This window comes from Hylobates moloch, unplaced genomic scaffold, assembly GCF_009828535.3.
Source record: "Hylobates moloch isolate HMO894 unplaced genomic scaffold, HMol_V3 SCAFFOLD_2, whole genome shotgun sequence".
Lineage (NCBI taxonomy): Eukaryota > Metazoa > Chordata > Mammalia > Primates > Hylobatidae > Hylobates > Hylobates moloch.
Genome location: NW_026652277.1, coordinates 174,959,492 through 174,982,720, shown reverse-complemented (window position 1 = coordinate 174,982,720; position 23,229 = coordinate 174,959,492). Strand labels below are relative to the sequence as shown.

At 46.5% G+C, this 23,229-nt stretch overlaps 2 protein-coding genes and 1 long non-coding RNA gene across 3 annotated transcripts in view; 1 reads left to right on the top strand and 2 right to left on the bottom strand.

The window, feature by feature from the left end:
* The window catches only part of CEP43 (centrosomal protein 43), a 144,594-nt gene that overhangs the window by 5,840 nt on the left and 115,525 nt on the right, over positions 1–23,229 (bottom strand). The gene's annotated exons all lie outside the window — the stretch shown is intronic.
* The window catches only part of CCR6 (C-C motif chemokine receptor 6), a 27,417-nt gene extending 4,188 nt beyond the window's left edge, over positions 1–23,229 (bottom strand). Inside the window, exon 1 of the mRNA XM_032162449.2 lies at positions 23,010–23,229. The gene's annotated coding sequence lies outside the window, so the exon portion shown is untranslated. The remainder of the gene's footprint in view (positions 1–23,009) is intronic.
* Positions 5,615–8,901, top strand: LOC131382905 (uncharacterized). Its single transcript, XR_009212546.1, has 3 exons — positions 5,615–5,743; positions 7,911–8,057; positions 8,565–8,901. It is a non-coding gene; the product is annotated as an uncharacterized LOC131382905 (long non-coding RNA).

Genomic DNA, 23,229 nt, shown 5'->3' with positions numbered 1-23,229 from the left:
AGTGGCGGTGCATGGGTCCATATGGAGTATGCCATGTGCTGGGAACGCCAGCAGTGGCCGTGCATGGGTCCAGGCTGAAGAAGTTTAGCAGGAGACCAGGAAGAGCTGAAGCAGTTGTGGAGGGCCTGAAGACGAAGGGCTTTGAAATCCACCATTTGAAGCAAACTTAAAAAGAAAGAAAAACTCTTTGCTATTCTCAGGCTCACTCCTCCTTTCCAGCATTGTCCGTCATCCTGTTTATTAACACAGCCTGGACGCCCCCCAGTAAAATCCATGGCCTGAAATGCTCTGATATTAACGTTGGATGCGCTTCCCAGCCCATCGCCCATCTTCCTCCTCTTTTCCCGGCTCTCGCACCACATGGGCCTGGCCATGCCAGGGAGGAGCAGCTAGGGAAGTGCAGCCCCAGGTGCACAGGCAGAGAAAGTGGAGCTCCCCTCCTTGCCCTCCACACGGTGCCATATCAGTCCTCACTTACGAGTCCACATGGATGCTGACCTTTTGGAGAGGAAGCCCATGTAGCACAAAGTTCACCCTGAATTATTTTCCAAACCTATTTCTTACATAATTTTGATTCTCATTTCATTATTTACTCCACCCCATTCCTTCCCTGATGCCTGGAGTCACAACTCAGAGATCAGTTCTTCACTGCCCCTCAGTCACTGCTTTGGGCCTAAAAAGCTGGAGGAAGGCATGGAGTCACCTCTGCACTTTTGTAATCCCAGCAGGTATACAGTTGAGTGCTTTAGAGTATGCAGAAGAAGCATAGTATAGACTCCTGTGTTGCAAAAGCATGTGAGGAGGTAATCGTATCAATCAGAAGAAGCACAGCAATCAGAAAACCACTGCTGAACTTCAGCTTCCAGCCACCGCGGACTAACAGAGACCAAAGGCACCCTGCTGCATTAAACAACTAGAAAAACCTACAAAATGTAACAACAATTTTCAGACCTTGGCACTAGGCATCACGAGATTATGGCTCCTGGCAGGAGGAGAACAAATACAGTGAGAAATGATACATACTCTTTCTAAGCTGCAGAGCATGGCAGGGGTGGAGGGCATGGGAGGTGAAATATACAATATGTAAAATAAAATACACCAATTGGAATTACCTTTTGGATGTTAAAACTATATATATATACACACACACATACACATATATCATATATAATAGTATCAGCAATTATATATATAATTGTATCATAAAATGTAAAATACTTATGGATAGATCTAACAAAATTAATGCGAGATTTATATGCTAAAAACTACAAAACATTGTTGGGAAAAATTAAATAAGACCTAAATTAATGGAGAAATTTATCATGTTCAATTTTCAATGACTCATTTCATGTTCAGATGAAATGATTTCATGTTCATTATTTCAAGATATAATTTCTCCCCAAATCAATCTGTAGATACAACATAAACTAAATCAAAATTATGGTAGGGTTTTTTTTTTTTTGAGAAATTTACAAGCCAGTTCCAAAATTTATATAGAAATTCAAGGAAATTAAAATAGCCAAAACAATTCTGAAAAAGATAAAAAAAATTGGAGGACTCATACTACCTAATCTCAGAGCTGACAAGGAAGCTACACTAACCGTGATGGTGTTGGATTTCTGAAAGGACAGTTACATAAATCGGTGGAACAGAACAGAGTCCAGACATAGACCCACATATAGATAGCGGACTGATTTTTAACTTAGGTGCCAAGGTAACTCAATGGGAAAAGAACAGTCTACAATAAATGGTCCCGGAATGACATGAACAAAAAGTTGATCCTTACTGCTTACCTCACACCATTTGCAAAAGGTAACTCAAATGAGTAATAAATCTAAATGTGAGAGCTAAAGCATAAAACATCTAGAAGGAAAAATGGGAGAAAGTCTTTGTGACCCTGGAAAAAGAAGCTTCTTATATAAATTGCAAAAAGAATGAACTGTAAAAAAATCGATAAATTGTACTTGATTGTACAAAATGTAAAACTTCTGCTCTTTGAAAGACACTCAAGAAAATGAAACATATATATATATTGAATAGAAAAAAGTATTTTAAAGCTTATACCTGATAATAGGTTATATCCAGAATATACAAATAATTTTTACAACTCCCTATCAAAAACATAAACAATTCAATAAGAAACAGGGGGAAATGTGAACAGGCAATTTACCAAAGAAAATACATGGATGGCAAATACACACACAAAAAAGATGCTCAATGCCATTAATCACGAGGAAAATGCAAATTAAAACCACAATGAAGGCTGGGCGCAGTGGCTCAGGCCTGTAATCCCAGCAATTTGGGAGGATGAACCACTTAAGTCCAGGAGTTCGAGACCAGCCTGGCCAACATGGTGAAACCCCGTCTTTACTAAAAATACAAAAATTAGCCAGGCGTGATGGTGTGCACCTGTAATCCCAGCTACTCGGGAGGCTGAGGCAGGAGAATCACTTGAACCCGGGAGGCGGAGGTTGCAGTGAGCTGAGATTAGACCACTGCAGTCCAGCCTGGGTGACAGAGAGAGACTCCATCCAAAACACACACACACACACACACACACACACACACACACACACACACACAGAGAGATCCCACTGGAAGGACTAAGATTAAACGGGGCAGGAAGCTGGGAGAGGACATGGTGCATCTGGGGCTCTCACACTGTGTTGGTGGGACTGCAAGATCACACAGCCACTCCAAGGAGACGGTGGAGTCCTTTCTTGCACAGCTGAACATGCATCCACCATAGGAACCTGCAACCGACTCCTACACGTCTACCCAAGAGACATGGGAAGATTAACACTGGAACATTCCCAGCAGGTTTATTCTTAGCCGTCCCAAACTGAAAAAGACCCAAATGTCTGTCAACTGGTGAGCAGATAACCAAGTTGAAGTGTATCCATACAATAGAATATACTACTCAGCCATGAAAAGGAACAGGCGACTAATGCATGCTCCAACGGGGGTGATTCAAAACCTTCGCTTGGTAACAAATCCAGACAGAAGAGACCATGCACTGCATCATTCCATCCCTAAAATTTCTAGAAAAGGCAAAATAACAGTGGCAGGAATGAAATCAGGGATTGTCATCAGGACGGGAAGAAGGGATTGGCTGGGGTTGGGCGACACAAGGGGCTTTTGTGGTGGCAGAAATGTCCTCTATCCTGATTGTGGGGGTGGCATATGGCTGTGTGCCCTTGTCAAGACCTGTTGAATTGTACCCTTCAATCGGTGACATTTATTGCATATAAATTAGCCTCAATAAAGTTAATTTAAAAGTATCTACGTACTCTTCCATGCAAATGTGTTGGAACAGACACTGAGCGCCATAAGCAGTCAAAGCAAGGATCTGCTGCTGAGCACTGAGGGGTTATGGGAGGTTCTGGGGCAAGAAGAGCTTTTGAGGACTCCATAAGGACAGAGGCGGGGACGGTGGGAAGGAGTGGGCAGTGTGGGTGGAAGGCAGGGACTTGGGGACAGCGAGGGGGAGACCTGCAGCAGGGGCACGGCTCTGGAGAACAAGGGAGCAGAGGCTGTGGGGAGCAGTCGCTGTAGGGTTGGACGGATGCCAGGCCAAGGTGGGGTCAGCGGCACAGGTTCCCAGGTGAGTGGGGCTGGGACGGGATGGGAGGGAGTGACCTCCCCATCACGTGGAGGCTGAGTTGATGACGATGGGAAGGGCAGCACGGGCCAAAAAGGGAGGGATGGCCCAGCACGCCATGCACTCAATGCCCAACGGGGCCCCCATTTAAGGTAAATATTTGTTTAACTGCACCGTGACACACAGTATTTTCTGAATTTAAGTTTTAACTCAGTTCAACAAATGTTTGTAAACTGTCTACTGAGGAGAGGCACTGAAGTACAGCAATGACTCAAACGCATACTTGAGCTTCAAAAGGCTGCCAGGTAAACAAATAATTACGAAACAGTTCCATGCTAGCAATCATCACGAGATGCACCCCAAAAAGTGAGTAACTCTTGGTGAGTAGAAGGCCAGCATTGGGAAGGCTGTATGATGGATCCCTGTCAGCAGAAGGAGTCGGGAGGGGGCCCAGAGAGAGGGGGTCCAGAGGGATGGGGGTCCCAGAAGGAGGGGTCCCAAAGGGAGGGGGTCCAGAGGGAAGGGAGGTCCTAGAGGGAGAGGTCCCAGAGGGAGGGGGTCAGAGGAAGGGTGGTCCCAGAGGGAGGGGGTCAGAGGGAGGGTGGTCCCAGAGGGAGGAGTCCCAGAGGGAGGCGTCCCAGAGGGAGGGGGGCCCAGAGGGTGGGGTCCCTGAGAGAAAGAGGCCCAGAGGGAGCCAGATACACAGGCCACAGGGCAGGAAATTCCCGGCCGAGATATGAGAAGCTGGCCTACTCCGTCCTGTTCACAAGACACTACTTTAATACTTTAATTTCCTTTCATTTATTCTCATGTCCGAATAAGTCAATGAACCAAAATTTATAAATTCCACGTCTCTTAGGATGGTGTTATGCACCTGCTAGGTATAAACAATGTACAATTCTAGATAATGACAAATTTAATGTTACTGTGGTTAAGAGTCAGGATTCTCAATAAAAAGATGGTTGTCAGGTTCACTTGTATGCCAACCATGGTCATCAAAAATGATTCGGCCTTCTCCAAGCCACTGTTTTCACAGGAAAAATTGTGTGAATTGTTTTAAGGAAACTGTTTTTGTGACAGATTGGAATGGGTGTCACCTCAACGTGTAAAGAATCCCATTTACAACTTGCTCTATCATCTCAAATCTCAGGCAGCAGTCACCAGCTCCTTGGAGAAACAGGCTGCAGATTTTCTATTAAGAAAATGTTGATGGTGAAGACATTAAGAAGTTTTTTTAGTAGATATTTCTGTTCCTTCTTTAAAGAACTGAGAACAAGATACCCTGTTATCTACCAGTGGCGGAGGAGAGATGCAGGGAAATGTGCTGAGTCCTGTGTCCAGTTCTTGGTGAACCAGTGAACCCACCCTTTCAAAGCGGCTACCTGCAACACATGTCATGCTCTTTGAGGTTCAGCACTTCCTATCTCACACGTGGTCCCTATGAGCACCATTCTCACCAGATCTCACTTTGATGTCATTAAGTCACATGTAAAATACATTCAGCTCAACTGATTCTTAAAGTGTAATTCTCTTGTCTTTGGAATTTAGATATTTCCCAAACAAGTGGGCAGAGGAATACTTCTAGAGCTTCTGTAGGACATACTGTTCTTTGGAGGAGGAGCTTCAGGGGCTCTAAGAAAAAGTCATCTAATGACACACTTTAGAAATGTCATTTGACTCAATTTGGTTTTGCAGTTAAGAGGCTTCTTTTCCAATATTCAGCTGCCTCAAGTAAAGTGTCGATTGTTGCTGTCTCAGTAACTCATTGTCACCCCCCACCTGAATGTTAGCCTCTCACAGGACCTGGGGTACCCTGCAGGGCGGGCACACTACAGCATGACACCAAATGAGAGACTCATCATGTCTCATCCCCTGAGTATCTCCTTCACCAGGAAGGCATGTCTCGTTGACTGAGCTTTATCACATGTTCTGAAAACAAGAGAAAGCAGAATTTCTTGATTCCTGTTTTGCACCTCTCTACTCTTTTTTTAAAAAAATCATTTCAAAAATATTCAGAGAATGTTGCAGTGAAGTTGCCTGACTCCAGCGAATGGTGCCTGTGAAGTCCAGGAGCACAGCGCTGGTGTAAGGAAGCTCAAAACCCATCTGCAGAGAGAAAGAAGATAAATGCCTCCGAATGAGGTAAAATGTTGGGGGTTGGTTCTCAGCAGGGTGTTGAGGGCATATTATGAAGCAAATGCAGCAGCGTCTGGGATGGAGGTGGTGAGCCCTTGGGGGTCAGCATGGGTTTGGTAACACTCAGTCTTGTCACACTGATTTCCAAGCCTTGGTGGTCACAGTCACTAAACTGCAGATCAGGGAGGTGTTACAGACATTGAACGCTTACGATAAAATCTGAAACTTATAAGCAATCAAGAAGAGGAACCACGATCCAGGTGCAAGTACCATTAGGTGGCTTGCTAGGTGTCTGGACAATTGGCTCTGTGATACCACTTTGCTGGCAGGCTGGCACAAGGCCCTATTGACATTGCACTGATTTTGGCCTTCAGCTGTGTCCTGCCCATTGCTTCTATTGATGAGAGGGGCAAAAAGAGAGGAGGCAAGTTCATTAGGTCTGAAGATGTCAAGAAGCCTAAAAAGATAATTAATATATTGGATGACAGAATCAATGCACAAATATTCTGGACAGAATCAAGCAATGGGTAAATCTAATGTTGTAAAATTCAGCAGGGAAAATAGAAACTTCTCCACGTAGATTTAAACAAGCAGGCCGGGTGCATTGGCTCACACCTGTAATCTCAGCACTTTGGGAGGCCAAGGCAGGCAGATCACTTGAGGTCAGGAGTTTGAGACCAGCATGGCCAACATGGTGAAACCTTGTCCCTACCAAAAATATTAAAAAATTAGCTGGGTTTGGTGGCACACATCTGTAATCCCAGCTACTCGAGAGGCTGAAGCAAGAGAATCACTTGAACCTGGGAGACAGAGGCTGCAGACAGCTGAGATTGTGCCACTGCACTCCAGCCTGGGCGACAGAGCAAGACTCCTTCTCAAAAATAAAAAATAAAAATGCAAAAATAAATAAGCAACTACACAGATATAAAATGAAAGTGCAGCAGCAGCAAAAATCTTCAGAATTTTATTTGCTAGTAAGCTCACCAAGAGGCTGGTAAATCAGTACTATGTAGGTGCAGACATCCAGCCAGCTGGAAAGCCAGCTAGCTCTGCTCACCTCTGGGTACTCTCCACCCTGGTCACTAAGGCTTTCCAACCCAATAATAGATACAGAGTACGGAGGCACCTGACACAGGGGACAGCACTTGTCGGCAGAATCACGGCTCCATGTCACGCTTGTGGTTAGCAGAATCATGGCCCCATGCCCAGGCCCTGACACAGGCACCAGAACCTGTGCATGTGTTGCCTTACACAGCAAAAGGGATTTTGCATATGCAATGAAGTTATAGATCTAAGGGCCTGGAGGTAAGCAGACATCATGCTGGATTGTCTAGTTGGACCCACTGCAATCACGAGTCCCTAGAGGTGAAGAGTCCTTCTCCCTGGAGATGGGAGAAGAAAAGATTCAGAGGTGAGAGACTCAATGTATTGTTGCTGGAGTTGCAGACAGAAGAGGGGACCACAAGCCGAGCTATGTGGTTGCCCTGAGAAGCTAAAAAGGCCCTCTGCTGACAGCCAGCGTGAATATGAGGACCTCAGTCCTACGGTCATGAAGAACTGAACTCTGCCCATGACTGGATATGGCGAGGACCAGATCTCCTTGCAAACATGCAAATAGTACTTACTAGTGGAAAGAAGCCTGGGAACCCCTATCTAAAAGCGCAGAACAGCAGGGCGCAGTGGCTCACACCTGTAATCCCAGAACCTTGGGAGGCTGAGGTGGGTGGATCACTTGAGGCCAGGAGTTCGAGAACAGCCCAGCCAGCATGGGATGCATCTCTCTGCCTAGGGTTTTTGTTATTGAAGCATTAGTAAAGTTTGACATTAGGTAAGAGCTATAGATCCTATGGATGTCTGCTTTGAAGATTCACATCCTTGCATTAACACAATCTCTGTACTATTCTAATGCATACTTCAATTTAGGAACTGTTGCTTCTTAGGGACTTCATGCATCCAGCATTTAAAAGTGAGTTCTAGGAGATGCCCTGGGTAGAAAGAAGGGAGGGAGACAGGCAGGGGTGGGAAATGATTTCTCTGTGGCTAGTATATTGAGACGTTAATAAGATGCTAACTATGTCCTTCCCTAGTTGATTCCTATTAGAGCTTGTTTATCCATGGCCCTTCAGAGCCCTGCCGGAATAACTCACTATTGCCCAAACCTTCTCACTCACAGAACCTTTGCAGTTCCTGTTCTTTGGAAACACTTTGGGAAATTTTTGAGGCCAGGAGTTCCAAGCTGCAGTGTGTGATTATCGTGTCTGTGACTGGCCACGGCACTCCAGCCTGGGCAACATAGCAAGATCTCATCTCTTTAAGAAAGGTAGTTTATTGGTATGATGATATAAATCATATCATCTGACCATATAATCTATATAATTATACATGTATGATTATAGAAACCATATAATCAATAAGTTGACCGTATTAGTCCATTCTCACACTGCTAATAAAGACATACTTGAGACTGAGTAATTTATAGAGGAAAGAGGTTTAACTGACTCAGTTCAGCATGGCCGGGGAGGCCTCAGGAAACTGACAATCACGTCCGAAGGGGAAGCAAACACATCCTTCTCCACATGATGGCGGGAAGGAGAAGAATGAGAGCCCAGCAAAGGGGGAAGCCCCCTGTAAAACCATCAGATCCCATGAGAACTCACTCACTATCATGAGAACAGGATACCGCCCCATGATTCAATTATTTCCACCTGGTCCCTCCCACCACACGTAGGGATTATGGGAACTGCAATTCAAGATGAGATTTGGATGGGGACACAGCCAGAGAATATCACTGACCTAGAGGACCCTCCATTCATTCATCCAAACACAGGTCTGAGAGGCTCCTAGGGACCAATCCCTGTTTGAGGCAACAACAGAGGGAAGACAAGAAGATGGCTACATGCACCCACCACCTGACTGCAGCAGCTCACAGGCCCCCCAGGGCTGGCATTGCCTGACCCAGAGAATGTGGCAAGGGGTGCCACCAAGGCAAACACAGGAGGAATCTTTAGACAGTGTGCTGGTCCCCACACCAGCCTCTGACTTGAAGTGCCTCCATTCCCCTAGCAATTGCATGAAACAAAAGTTGTGCAGACCTCACGTCTGATCGATTCTCTTCTCTTTATGAACATATGTTAGACTTAGAAATAAACTTGTATTAAAAGATATTGTTAATGGCTTTTTCTTCCCTTACTTAGAGGCAAATAATGATAAGCTATACTTCAGTATGTTATTTTGTATTTTAGGCTTGAAATCATATAAATAAACTACCTTTTTTTAGAGATGGGGTCTTGCTCTGTTGCCCAGGCTATAGTGCAGTGGCCATTCACAGGCACGATAAGAGCACACTGCAGCCTTGAACTCCTGGCCTCAAGCTATCCTACCATCTCAGCCTCTAGAGGAGCTGGGACTACAAGCCACCACCCTACTCTTTTAAATGAAATGCAAATGTACTAGGATCTCATGAAGATTAAATATATGCACATGGTAAGTAATAACTTAGCCTCTGAATTTCAATTGTAACACATCAAAGATCTTGTTATCACACATTTTTAAAAGTGTTACTTTAAGAAAAACTTAATTCCAGAATAATATTTCTTACATAGCATTTAAAATGTTCAATTTTTTGAAATTTTTACTGCAATAAAGTAACGTGGCTTCTTAGTACAACTTTTATTAGGTACAATATGCAATAGAGTATCTCACAAAGTAATAATCAAGTGGTTAATTCATTTAGAAATGAAAAGAACACCTAATTATACATTCTGCTAAAAAGCAGAACCAGAAGAAAAAGGGAGGGGCTGCCCCCACTATAGGATTTAAGGCCGTGTTCAGTTCTCCAAACACAGCCCCACTCATCTCCCCCCAGCCTTCCACGGTGCCTCTACCTTAGAGAAAACCATGTTTTTGGACTTTGAGGGCATTGGGAGTCCCCTAATCACAGGCAAGTGGCCCCAGAAGAGGTGGGTGGCCACAGCACACACTCTCAGGGAGACCAATACTGGCTGGCTCTGTGGTGGTAGCAAAGAGAGAAGGCCACTGAGAGCTGTGGGGGGGTCTCCCCAAGAGGAGCAGGGGTTGGGGGGACCAAGCAACAGACCAACTGCCATCGTTCATCCCTTTGGCCAAGGACACACTCTGTCCAAGAAAATTCAATATGGGGAAAACATTAGTAATAGTTAGGAAAATATTAGTGTTGGCCGGGCGCGGTGGCTCACGCTTGTAATCCCAGCACTTTGGGAGGCCGAGGCGGGCGGATCACGAGGTCAGGAGATCGAGACCACGGTGAAACCCCGTCTCCACTAAAAATACAAAAAATTAGCCGGGCGTGGTGGCGGGCGCCTGTAGTCCCAGCTACTCGGAGAGGCTGAGGCAGGAGAATGGCGTGCATGACCGATTGCCATGCACTCACCTGGGGACAAAAGACGTCTCAAAAAAAAAAAAAAAAAAAAAAAAGAAAATTAGTAATGTGCATATGTGGGTGTATGTGTGTGTGTATGTGTATATGTATGTGTGCATGTGTGCAGTGTGCATATGCCTGCATATATACACCTGTTTATATCATGTATGTGTATATGCATGTGTGTGCATGTGTGTATATAGGTGTGCACATGTGTGTATACATGGGTATGTGTGTATTTGCATGTGTGTGCATGGGTGTATATTGGTGCCTGCATGTATACATACATGTGTGTGCAGTATGTGTATAACTGTGTGTATACATATGGACGTGTGTATGTATATATGCATGCATATGTGTATATGTGTGTGTGTGTGTGCGCATATGCTGTAAATTAAGTTCTAGTTAGCTGCTGGGCATTAGAATCACTGGTTTACAGCTGTTTATCTCTTTTAACCTCACAAAACCCTTTAAGGTAGACATCATACCCATTTTACAGATAGCGAGCCTGTAGCTCATCTAGGACTGTGAGTACTGGTGAGAGTTCCATTATTGTCTCTTACTCACCGTTCTAATTTACCTTGCCACCAGCAGATCTTAGTGAAATGCCATAGAATTCCCACAAGATCTTAAATAATATATTTATTTTAAAACATCTTATTGACATCAGAGTTTCGCATGCTATAATGGTAGGTGTTCAATACATTTATGTTCTCTAAGTTTATTTGAATCATGGGCCCACCACATTTTATACTTTTTTAGATAAGCATCAGTGGAGCTGAAACTCTAGGCTGGCTTCCTTCTGCTTTTGAACGAGAGTGGCTAAGGGGGAGACCAGGAGGTTTGATTTTTTTTTTGTTTTCCCCCGGTGATTTGTTTATTAAGCTTCTGTGGGTTGGTTTTTTTTTTTTTTTTTTTTTCAGTTCCTTTAATTTCTTTGGAAGTTTGCTTTTATGTTTTCTGTTTTATTTGCAGAAATTACATCTTTAACCATTTAAAGAATAGCTTTAGTTGTGGCCTTGCATTTTTGTTTTTCTTTATAAAGCTGATCTCTACAATATCTATGTCCTGTTGCTAAGTGGACTTTGCAGCTGATCTCCGGCTGGAGTGCAGTGGTGTGATCTCAGCTCACTGCAACCTCCGCCTCCCAAGTTCCAGTGATTCTCCTGCCTCAGCCTCCCAAGTAGCTGGGATTACAGGCACATGCCACAATGCCTGGCTAATTTTTGTATTTTTAGTAGAGACAGGATTTCACCATGTTGGCCAGGCTGGTCTCAAACTCCTGACCTCAGGTGATCCACGCAGCTCGGTCTCCCAAAGTGCTGGGATTACAGGCGTGAGCCACTGCACCTAGCCTGGCTCCCTTTCATATCATTGTGTATTATTTTCTGGTCATAAGATACTGCCTTCATAATCACAGTGGCATTGGCAGCCCTCATGAGAGCTTTGCAGCTGAGACTTGTTGAAATTTCCACCTCGTCAATTTCTCTTAACCACCCTCACAAGCTCCTTCCTGCTTGATCTTAGGCTGTCCACGATGCCCACTCATCAGCCTTCACTGCATAAATGACTTACTGCCTCCAAAATATTTCTTAGCTTAATTTTTTTGTTTTCCAAAATCTTTTAGTGTATTTGATCAAATAAAACATCACATTCTTCTCCAGACTGATGCCCTGAGGATATCTCCTGTATGAGGAGCAAGTATCCAGACCATCACCCAAGCTCCAGCGCAGGGAGCGAGTATGAAATCCCTTACTATACACTTAGGGGAAAAGTGGGCTTCCTAAAACCATAAAGTCAATGCTTTCAAGAAAGGAAGTCTGTGTCGTTAAGCATAAACATGGTCAATATGCCAGCATTCTGGAAAATTAATGAGTAAAACAGTCCCATTCCTGTCAGACTAGGGGATCAAAGAAGTTACATTTTTGAAAGAAAAGTTTCAGGGGCCTTGGCGTGCTCACCTGCGGCAGTGCTCTGATCCACTCCCTTCAACCTCGCTCCGGGCCCCACAATCTGATGACTCCAGGTCACCAATGTGATGACCATCTGTCAATAAGATGCAGCTTCTAGCGGTCATTAAGAAAAAAGCTGTGAGCTACTAGAATTGCCCAAAAGCAAGTTCTGGATTGCCACTTCCTATTGAAAAGTAACGCCTATTTGCCCAAATGCAAATGGTTAACCACGTATATCCCGTAGGGTATTGAGTACTCGTAGGATCCCTGGAATCAAAGTCCAACCAATGGTAAAGTGAGAAGAAAAAGGGAGGCATTGTAGCTCCCCAGAGAAAGAGAGCCTTTGCGTGGTTTTCAATTTGCAGCAAGGAGTTTGTACCCAAACGTTCATACTCCTTTACCTGGTTATCCCCTGGGAGCAAGGAGTCTCTGCAAGCCGACTGGGAAGATTTGGAATGTTTGGAAGAGGCCGTGTGAGTTAAAGAGCTGGGTCGGGAGCACTTTCGTGTGGAGTCAGTCAGTCCTGGCCCCACCCCGAAAGCTGTGCAGCCACAGAAGGGCCACTGAGCCCCGGCAAGCCTCGGTTTCCTCTTTTGAAGAAAGACCATGACAGCTCTAACCTGAGAGGGTTCCGAGAAATAGCCATGCCCATCCATGGAAGCCGAGGAGCAGTGCCTGAAGGAGAGGTGGTTCTCCGTGCATATCAGCTATTATTACCAGATACTTTGAGAGCAACACAGGAGCCCCTCAATCAAAAGCGGGCACCTCATCTTCATGTGGCACAGAGACATAATCTCTGGGTGACAATGGGGGTCACTGCCCTGTCATTAGACATATCAAGGGAAGCAGCTGACGACAAGTCACTCAGAAATTTATTCTTAGATGCAAGTGATTAAAAAATAGAAAAGAACCCTAGAATCATAAGGTTGTTCACACCTGGGTTGCTGTGAACCACATCTCAGGAAATAACAAAAGTTTTACAGACAACAGGTTCGTGATCAATTCTCAGCCAGCCTGATGGACACTCACACTTTCTCCACCTCCCAGTGCACTGTGACTCCCCACCCCAGGCTGCCCACGAGGCTCCACTGCCCGCTGCCCAGCTCTGCTCTGTCTTGACCACACCTCACCTGGGTCTCTCCTTCCTGCAGAGCCCTGAGCTCCACGTCCCCAAGCCTGAGCGAGCCTGAGAAGCTGGAGCGCACCCCTTATTGTCTCTCCGGGGAACCAGCTAGACACAGCAGGACCTGTGTCCTGCTCAACCCCACTGGCCATTTTCCCGGGCTTGTCCAGGGTCCCCTCCAAAGACCCTGCTGGCCCCGGTGGCTCCTCCTTACTGGATAAAAGAAGGGCCTCTTCTGTTTGAAGCGCTTGCAGACCTGTGGTCATGGGGTCCTCTTGCTGCCATCATTCCTTTCCCTGCCTTACAACAATCCCTCCAAACAAAGCCTCTCCTGACTAAGTCCTGGCTGTTTTCCTCTAACAGAGCTCACAACTTCCTTCACTCTGGGTGACCTGTCCCTCCTCCATCTGAGAGAAGCCCTGGGGTGCTGCTCCCCAATAGTTCACCCCAACCCGAAACTTGCTGATTATTGGATGGCGAATAAAGCAAGACCCTCCCTTCTGCTCTTCCAACCCCTCCCCTGCTACCTCAGCTCCATCCCCTCCTCCTCATTTCTGCCATCGCCCCTGAGGCTTCTGCTTCCTGTAGAAGGGCTGCCCATAGGAGGAAGAAACAGGCCACCAGGTAACATACCCCTCCTGCGTTCTCAGGTGCCCTCTAACACTGCCCTTGGATGGTCTTGCTTAGCGTGAAGGTAAGAAAGTAAGCCCTTTTATAGATGATTAGCCCTGGCAATGCCTGCCTGGAAAGAAAAGAAAGAAAACGAAAAACAGATTGGACTTTGCTGGGGACCAAAAATGAACATTAATTAAGCAGAAATGTAACGTATTGAACAAAACCACCACGCAGATGCTGAGGGACCCAGGAGGCCCAATGACACCCCCTTCCTTGCAGAACAAAGAGACTCACGGCCACTGTGGGGGCCCCTCCACTTAGACTGCACAGAGGCAGGGATGTGGAGGTCTCCAAGAGCGGCCTCCTCCCTGCGACACCCTCCCTGCCCCAGAGGGGAAGGTAGCGGATGGAGATTGAGACCCTGCTGCTGACTGGCTCCCAGCCTGGGCTGGTTGCCTTTACTTCCAGAGCTGAGGCGGAAGCTCCACGTGGCACTGACCTCTGCAATGCTTCTCATGTCTTTTGCCCCATATTCCTCCCGTAGTTCCAAGTCAAATCCAAATTATATGTCACCCTAAGAAAGCTGAGACCCATTTGGTTTTTATCTCTCTAAAAATGCCCCTATATTAAAGATCCTCTTAGATCTCACTCTTACTGAACCTTCCTCAAATTTAAAATCACACTGTTCATTTGCATAGACACTGTGAGGTGCATAAAAGGCGAGGAATGTGGTTTACAGTCACATGTTTCATAATAATAATTTTCCAGGCAGAAAATTCCACAATAACGTCAAAAGTTCATTCCTAAGAAAAGCCAGGGACAGTTTGGTAAATTCAGATAACAGTCATAAGGAGTTGCTTTAAAACTCACATTGAGGCATTTCTAGGAAAGCCATCTGCCTCTGGCTACAATCCTACAGAGGACACTGTGTACGGCTCAGAATGGGTCACCATGACCAGTTCTCCTTGTGATTGCCTTTAATTCACAAACAGGCTCTGCACACACTGGAGGCCACAGCACACACACTGGAAGCCATGGCACACCACGTTGTGGACATTGGTCATCTGGGTGTCAGTCATCTTTTGAAATTATCAGCAAAGTTGAAAAGATAGTAAATGTTTTGTTAACCCCTAAAGTAACACTCTGTATAAACTTTGAGGAAGTCAATGTGGTGAGCTGGTTGGGAATTCTTGCTGAGATACCAGGCAGCAGCAGTGCACCACCTGCCGGCCACATGGGGGAGCCCCCCAGCCCAATCGAGCCTTCGGGTGACATGGCTTCCACACATTCTCTGATAGTACCTGCAGTGGAGGCCCCAACTGAGAAGCACTCAGCCGAGCCCAGTTGACCCCCAGAGCCACGAGAGATTGTAAATAAATCACTGTTAAAGCCACCATGACTCAAGGTGGTAGATAGCCGGGACAGTCTTCTACTCTCGTGCGCACAAAACTTCTGAAGTAATGAACATGTTTTTAAAAAACAAAACAAATGAAAATAAAAGCGTCATTTGTTTGTTTTTAAAAAACCCTCCCCAGGAGAGCCTAGAGTTAGCACAGGTGCTGGGAGTGGAGGGACAGGAAGAAGCTACAACAGTGACAGTCGGCAGGCAGCCACTGGCTCACACACATTGCAAAAACATAGACTACCGAGCTGAGCAGTGCTTGGATCTGTGTCATGTGGTTTGGATCTATATCTTTTTCTTCATAAAAAAGTAAAAAAAGGCTACATAACAAATTACGTCAGCAAATTCTCTAGTAGGGACAAAAACACATTTTATAGGAGGAAGTACAAGCTGTGCCGACACCTTGAATTTTGGAGTTTACAAAGATGTCAAATGGTGTATCCTTCAATGCTCACTGTATATGCTAATACATTTGGGCTAATACATTATCACAGAGTAATAATAATCACTCTGTGTTATTCTACCCCATAAAGTAGCTAGTCTGAAAATTACTCTCCCAAATAGCCAGGAGAACACCTGTTATAAATTATTTTTCAGATACAAATCATTTTTTCAGATAGTTATTATGTACAGCACACAAGCTACAGAAATAGTTAAAAGTATGCCATTTACTTCCTACCTTTTGGGAACTCATATAGTTGGAAAGTGGAGGCCTAAATACATGACAGTACAAGCAACATGTGATGTGCAGAGAGCCTGCGTGTGATGGATCAGTGAAGAAATGCCACTGGGAGCGTCCAGTTCACAGGAGGGAGCGCACATGAGCCCCTCCAGCACCAGCTTCCTGGACCTCAGGCTCTTCGTGAAAGGCTGGGACTCAGCCAGGAAGGCAACTCAGATCTGACCAGGTAGGCAGGGGAAGGATGGCAATTCGGGGACAAACAGCATTAGCCTGGGTGGGGAGGCAGAAAGGCACCGAGGAGGAGAGCAGTGAGGACGGGTGGGGGCACCAGCCCTCAGTGGGGAGCTGGGGAGGGTGGCTGCAGGACGGAAAGCTGGCGGCAATGCAAAGACACAGACGTCTGTGGGCCGTGGAGGGACGGGGAGCGAGTTTACAGTAGGGAGAAGAGCAGGGCACAGGGCAGGTGCACCCTCCTCCCGGCGGCAGCCCTGCCTGACGTCACAGAGAAGGTAAGGGAGCCGGGACCACGGGCATCCAGCATATGGGGCTGACCCTCGCCATTTCACCCATTCAGTTTCATTAATCCTCACTACAGGCCCAGGGGCCCTGGGGTTGTCATAGTCCCCCTCAAGTGACAGATGAGAAAACTGAAACTCAGAGGAAAAACGCAACTTCCTCAAGTTCATACACCAACAAGTTGAAGAGCCAATCTCAAAGCCATGTCATCTGATCCAAAAGTTCATACCCTTCTGGGATACATGTGAAGAGAAAATGATGTGGGGAGACGTTTTGGGAAATATCAGTAAGGAACAAGCAGAAGGGGAATCAAGATGATGCCAAATTTTACATTGGGACAGAAATAGGGGAATCAAACTGAAAGCTTGCTTTTTATTTACTAATTTATTTCTACATGGAAGAACAGTTATTCTTGGAGATTCTTGACATGACTTTAGACTCATGTCAAGAATCGAAAGTCGCTTTTCAAGTTAACCTCTAGATGTCTGTCTCCTAATCATACATAAGGATTTTAGATTTGAAAATGATTCATGCAAAGATCGAAGACAAAGTTCATGCCTCACACAGCATTAGGTGCACAGTGACAGCTTTGTAATTATGATTATTGTTGTGGTGGTGGAGATGGGGTGGAAGTTACCACTATTGAGTCATAAAGAGGGGGCTTAGCAAGAGATGCAGGAACAGTCTTGCATGGAGAGGTTGTAATTAAACTCAAAGACGCAGATGGAACCGCTGGGATGTTGGGCTCATGTTTACGAAGCAGAAGGACATATTGAAGTTAGAAAAGTGACACTTCAAAATTGGCCAGAGGATAGGTCCTAAAATATTAGTACAGTGTCTTTAAAGAAAAAAAAAAAAAAAAACTAGAAAAGTGCTTACAGGAAACCTGCAGAGCAAAGAATTTGAGCACTGAAAAGTGACCTGCGCATTTCATCACTACTGTTCTCAGTGCTCTTTGAGACAAAATTTCTTTAAGAATGTCCAAGTGAAAGCTTAACTAAAGAGTTTAAGAGGGAAGAATACGTTGAGGGAATAGAGACCACAGGGGTGGAAAACATTTAAGGACTGACAGAGAGACTCAAAAAAGAAAATAGAGTTATGGTAAGCAGCAAACACAGGAGAAAGATTATTTCGTTAACTGTGAAAACGAGCAGGTGACATCTTCCATTTCCCTCAACCCAGATCCCTCGAACACTCATCTGACATAAGATGCAGCTGTGGTGGGCAGAGATGCAGAGACGGTGGTGGGCAGGGATGCGGGGACGGTGGTGGGGAGGGACGCTGGGACTGTGGTGGGCAGAAATGCAGGGACGGTGGTGGGCAGGGATGCGGGGACGGTGGTGGGGAGGGACAGGGACGGTGGTGGGCAGGGATGCGGGGACGGTGGTGGGGAGGGATAAAGAGGCTGTGGTGGTCGGAGATGCAGCAGTATTCTTGGACACTTTCCATCTAAGCACCCTGAACTCTGGTGTTCTAAGAAGGCTTTGTGCTCAGCCCTCAGGAACAGCGCAGAAGTGGAGAGGAATCAGTGACGGATGATGGACAGCCCTCCCGCCACAGGACGACGACAGGAGTCACCCTCCAGCCACCGCGGGAGGGGAGGGGACCCTCACCCACGGGACGGGTCAGCATCTCCTGCAGCATTATCTTCCTGGCTCTTCCTGTTGGACTCCCAGGATTAGGGGGCCAACCCTCCCAGTTTTCCAGAGACTTCCCGGAAAGTGGAAACGTCTGTGCTAAAATCAGGACAGTGCTGCCATAGCAGGAAGGCCAGCCACTCTGGGCCTAAGGGAAGTGCAGGCGTCCGGGATTGGGAGGCGGTCGCCCTCTCCTCTGCAATGGTTAGGGTACCCCTGGGTGCCTCTCTGCTGGGGGGTGGCATAGGTGGGAAGCCCGGACACCTGAGAAAGCAAGAGGCCCACTGGAAATGAGGGGCGGGGTGCAGCGGGAGGCCGAGGGGGCGGCTGCCGTCAGTATGTGAAGGGTGCTTGCAGGGAGAAAGAGCAGCTCTGCTCTCAGTTGAAGCAAAAGGAAAACTTTGGCCCAAAGCCATGCAGGTGGGAGCAGGTGGCTTGGGCTGGGAGGAGGGAGGACACGTTTCCCCTCAGGGATCTGCCGCGCTGTGGGCTGAGAGGAGGCCTCGGAGAAAGGCCCAGCTGCCTCCTGTGCTGGAAAGGATGTCAAGCCAGAAAGGTCAATTTGATCTAAAACAGAAAGCGTGGGGGTGCTGGAGAGAGAGAATTCCCAAGAGGAAGCGAGGGCGGGGAAGCCCCTGTGAAAGACTCCAGAGGCTCTGGAGAGTTCGGGAAGGAGAGGCGGCATAAGAAAGTGCTCCTTCTGGCTCCAGCACAACCTCTGGAATGTTCTCCAGAGACAGAGCCAGGAGTTCGGCATTCTCTCTCGTGATCTCTTCTGGCAGTTGGACCCTGGAGCTTTTCAAGAAAGGAGACACACGCCCATCCACGCCTGCTGGTGTGCTCCCTCCTGGTGGCAGCTACGGCTTCAGAAATGAATTCCACGTAGCCAGTAGTCATTCTCTTTATAACACCTGTGGACCTTTGAACTAGGAGGAAAATGGGGAGCTTTTCATAGCATCTCCTTTGAAAAATCTTCTTTGAGGTCTCAAATTTAAACTTCCAACCCTGACCATGACATTTTAGATACAGCCTCAGTTTTGCAAAATTTTAGCAATAAAAGTGAGAAACTGACACCAGTATGAGAAGAGACATGAAAATCCTAATGGTGTTTGTATAAGGAGGTAGAAATATAAGAAATGTAATTATTAAAAATTTCTCTTTGTGCTTTCATTTAATAACAAAATAAGTTGGTTGCATAATGAAACAGAATTTCTAAGAAAAGCAAAAGGACTAATTATAGTGACTATTATGGATATCACTAATTTTCACTGCTGGAAAAATAACACCTTCTAGACGTTTCCGGATAAACTATTGTGTGAGTGCTGCCATAGTCACAATTTCTTTCTGTGTTAGTTTCCAGAACAGTGGACAATACTATTTTGCTTCAAGTCAGATACAAAAAATGGGAAAAGGACACTAGGTGTTTGGACAAGGCACCCTGCTTAAACAGCAGGAATGTGGAAAAAGAGGTATTGTTGAACCAACAAGATTTTTATGATTAATGAAATAGCTCTCAGCAGCTCTAAAACCGACTTCCAGCGGAATCAGGTTTCCTCTCACTTACTTAAAAACCTCACAATCGTATTCCACAAAGGCATGATTGACTGCCAGAAAGGACAGGTCCGCTCACAGAATGAGGACCACAGAAAGCCTCTCTCGCCGTTCTGCAACATCTGAAGGGCGCTGGGTGCTGGGGTCTGGCTGGCACACTCTCTGACCCACCAGCCAGCTGCGGGGTGGACCAGCGAGACCCCCATCCAGTGTCTGAGGAGTGGGCAGCACAGCCCCCATTAGCCCGCCGCTGTCTTGGCGATGTAGTATGTGGGAGGAGACAGATTCTTTACAGAACCTGAAAAGACTCATTCTGACAAAAAGACCAAAGGAAAATGACTGATTTTATTACGTAGTCATTTAATTACACTCACAGGTCTGATTTTTTGAGATTTACTAAAACCTGTTTGTCTACCGGAAAGAAATCTGAAAGCCACACTCTTTTTAGGTTGGGGATCTCCTAGCAAATGGTCTTGCCATTGGATAATCACACAGGTTTATGTGTCTAAAGCCTCCTCCCTTGGATCTGGGAAGACATCTCACCTCAGGTCCTCACTGGATGCAGAGCTAAGGACGGGGCCTCCCCTGAGATTTACAGCACTGCTCGGTGACCCAGATTCAGAGTGCTAATTTCCGTTTCTGTCTGCTGGGAACAGCCCCACTGACTTATAAACTGCTACAGAAATGAAAAAGGGTGACGTGTGCACGGTGACATCAGAGCCACAGGCTGGTTACAGCAGCCGTCACAGCAGGCCTCGGCCAGGGGGCTCTGCATAGAGAAGGGGGCCCCGCTCATCTCCGTGCCAGGGTTTGAAATTTAGGCCAGTCAATGGCAGTAACCCCTCCGAAATATGAGGTGATGCCTGTGGGCTGGGGTTTCCTATGGCTGGAGGAAGGGTTTCCAAGTGCACCGCGCTTATGCATTGCCTCTCCTTGGGGTTCAAATGCAAGTTCTGACTGGGTAGACCAGGGCTGGGTCCTGCGGTCCTGTGATTCTGAACTCCTCTTGAGGTCTACCGCTGCTCAGAAGACCACCTGGGAGCAGGAGGGAGCTGGACCTTCTCAGCTAAGTCACGTGATTTATAAACCATCAAACCTCCATCTCCACCAGCCCCGAAGATTTCAGGCAGCTCGTGTGGCAGGAGGTGGGGACAGCACAGGGAGGATGACGTCTTCGTGACATGAGCCCCATCAAGGGAAGGTGAGAAGGGAGAGGCAGAAGCTGCCGGAGAGACCTCCTACACCCAGCTCTAGGTCATGCGCGGGCTGCCGAAGGGCCCTGCTTTGCATCTTGATCCTGTCTGCTGCGATGCGGTCGTCAGAGCCCAGAGCCGGGTCTGTCACGGTTGTGTGACCTGGCCCCTACCCTGGTCATGGCTGGCCAGTCCACCCCACCCTGCCCTAACAACCTCTGCTCACAAGATCTCATGTCTATTTTATCCTGGAACCTCTTCCTTGCCCTGCCCTTTCTCCTTTCTCTGTTCCATTTTCCCTTTCTTCATCTATCCATCTTCTCATTCTACCCCCCAAAATAGGAGTGCTTTAAAAAGCAAAGAGGAGTGCATGTCTTGCCTAGATGCTCTGTCCTCTCTGACACAGCCATCTGAACGCTGAAGGATGCGCTGGATGTTTACTGTATTTTACCCAGCGACACAGCAATGTCCAACCAACATTTTGGTCTTGGGGAAGCCTATTCCGAATTAACTTTCAACTAATCATTTTAAACATTTCAAACTTTGGATCTGATGGGTGAAAATATTGCTAAGACATGTGATGAGATTTCTGGCCGTCTCCAGGGGAGCTGGGCATTGTCCAACCCTGCCTGGGCCCCATTCGTGGAGCCGCTGGGGACACGTGCTTTCTCATCTGTAGCAGCACACCAAATTCCACACCAAGACACTTCCAATACTTGGAACTACAGTATCTGCTTCTGCATTAAATGGGCCAACGTGAGGTCTACTGAGTTGCCCTCTCTGTGTTTTGGGGTTCTTCCAGCCCACCTCTTGACTGCACCTGGCCGTCTGCCATTCCTCATCACTTCCAGCGTGCCTGAATCCAGCAGGTGACATTCCCACTGAATGTGCCGCTTCCAATAAGCTCTGGGCTGGGAGACCAAACAGCCCCCCTTATCAGAGCTGTGCCTAAAATAAGAGCCAGTGTATCTGAATGTGCACCTGAGGGTCTCCCCTGGGAGAAAAACACACCAAGTTTGGGTGCAGGCTTTGTGGTATCTATTTTGGTGCAGAGTCTCTTTGGGTTCATTTCCTCTTTCTCAGGCTGCCTTAGAGGTTGATATTATTAGATAAGAGAGCTCCAGGTAAGTCAGGCCTTGGAGGGTTCAGATGCTTAATTAGAGAAGACACAATGCAAAATTAAAGCAAGTGCCTCCGAGATTGTCATACAAATGGAATCGCAATATTGTTAAATGACATAAATACATTCACCCACAACACAGTGAAACTGATTGTCACTGGTTTATCACTTTCACTTGGGAGACAATGCTATCACTAGAACTCCTTCTGATGCTTTGCAGCGTCAAGAATTCTCTTGAAGCAGGCCCATCAGTGTATCCAGAGACACACATTCCAGACACACCTGTGCATTCCACGAAGCTGGCTCTGGGTTTCTCTGTGTCTCCCCCACCTCACCCCATCCCACCTTCGTCAGCACGCTGTGGCTCTTTCCTCCCTCCTGGCCTGTCCTTCTCACCTGTGATGCCACCTGCTGCCCTTGTTCATCCCAACCTCCCTGCACAAAGCCAGCCCCTCCACCGAGCCTCGTTCATGTTAGATCCACCAGCACCCCCTGTTCTGCAGCAGCCACAGCCCCCGGAGTGAGAAGTTTGGGAGACATGTTCCATTTTGGTTTGTGGGATCTGCATTTCTTCCTTATAGTTATGGCTCATAGAGATGACTGCTCTTTCAAAGGTGGTTGTGGTCTATTAGAGCGTTTCCAATGTCCCTATACTTCTTTCTCGAGTGCTAGTCAAAAGCAACTTGCAGATGGTATGGAATGTCTTTGTGAGATAGAAAGAACACAGACTAGGATCAGAAAAATCTGCCTCCCAACCCTCCATGGCCATCTTCTGGCTGTGTGACTTTACCCCCCTAACTCTTTAAAATAGCCCCACACCTACCTGCCAGGATTGTCTTCAGAATTACATAAAATAACACGTACCAAAGTCTAGAATAGAGCATGTCACATAATAGACTCAACAAAGGTCAGCATCTCTTCTTTCTTTTTGGCACGACTAAAGTAGCCTAAATAAATAAGTACTTGCAATGCATGACTTGATAACATAAACTTTTGTAATATTCTATTATTTCCAAAGCCTAAAACAATTATTGAGACAACAGAAATACAATATTTTCTAAGTTCCAAGACAAAAAATAACTTACCAATAAAGAAGGAGCTGTCTGTTCCACAAACCAGCAGCCACAGTTTTTTCTCTTAAATGTCAGACTTTGAAAAGGTTGGGATTTCTGTTCACCAGCATATACACGTGGGCCCTCTCTTACTGATGACCACAGAGTCCTGGGGACCTTCCTGTGCTCCCGGCCCAGCTCTCCTCTCCGGCCACACTGCTGCCTCCTTCACCCATACACTGGGTGGTGTGCT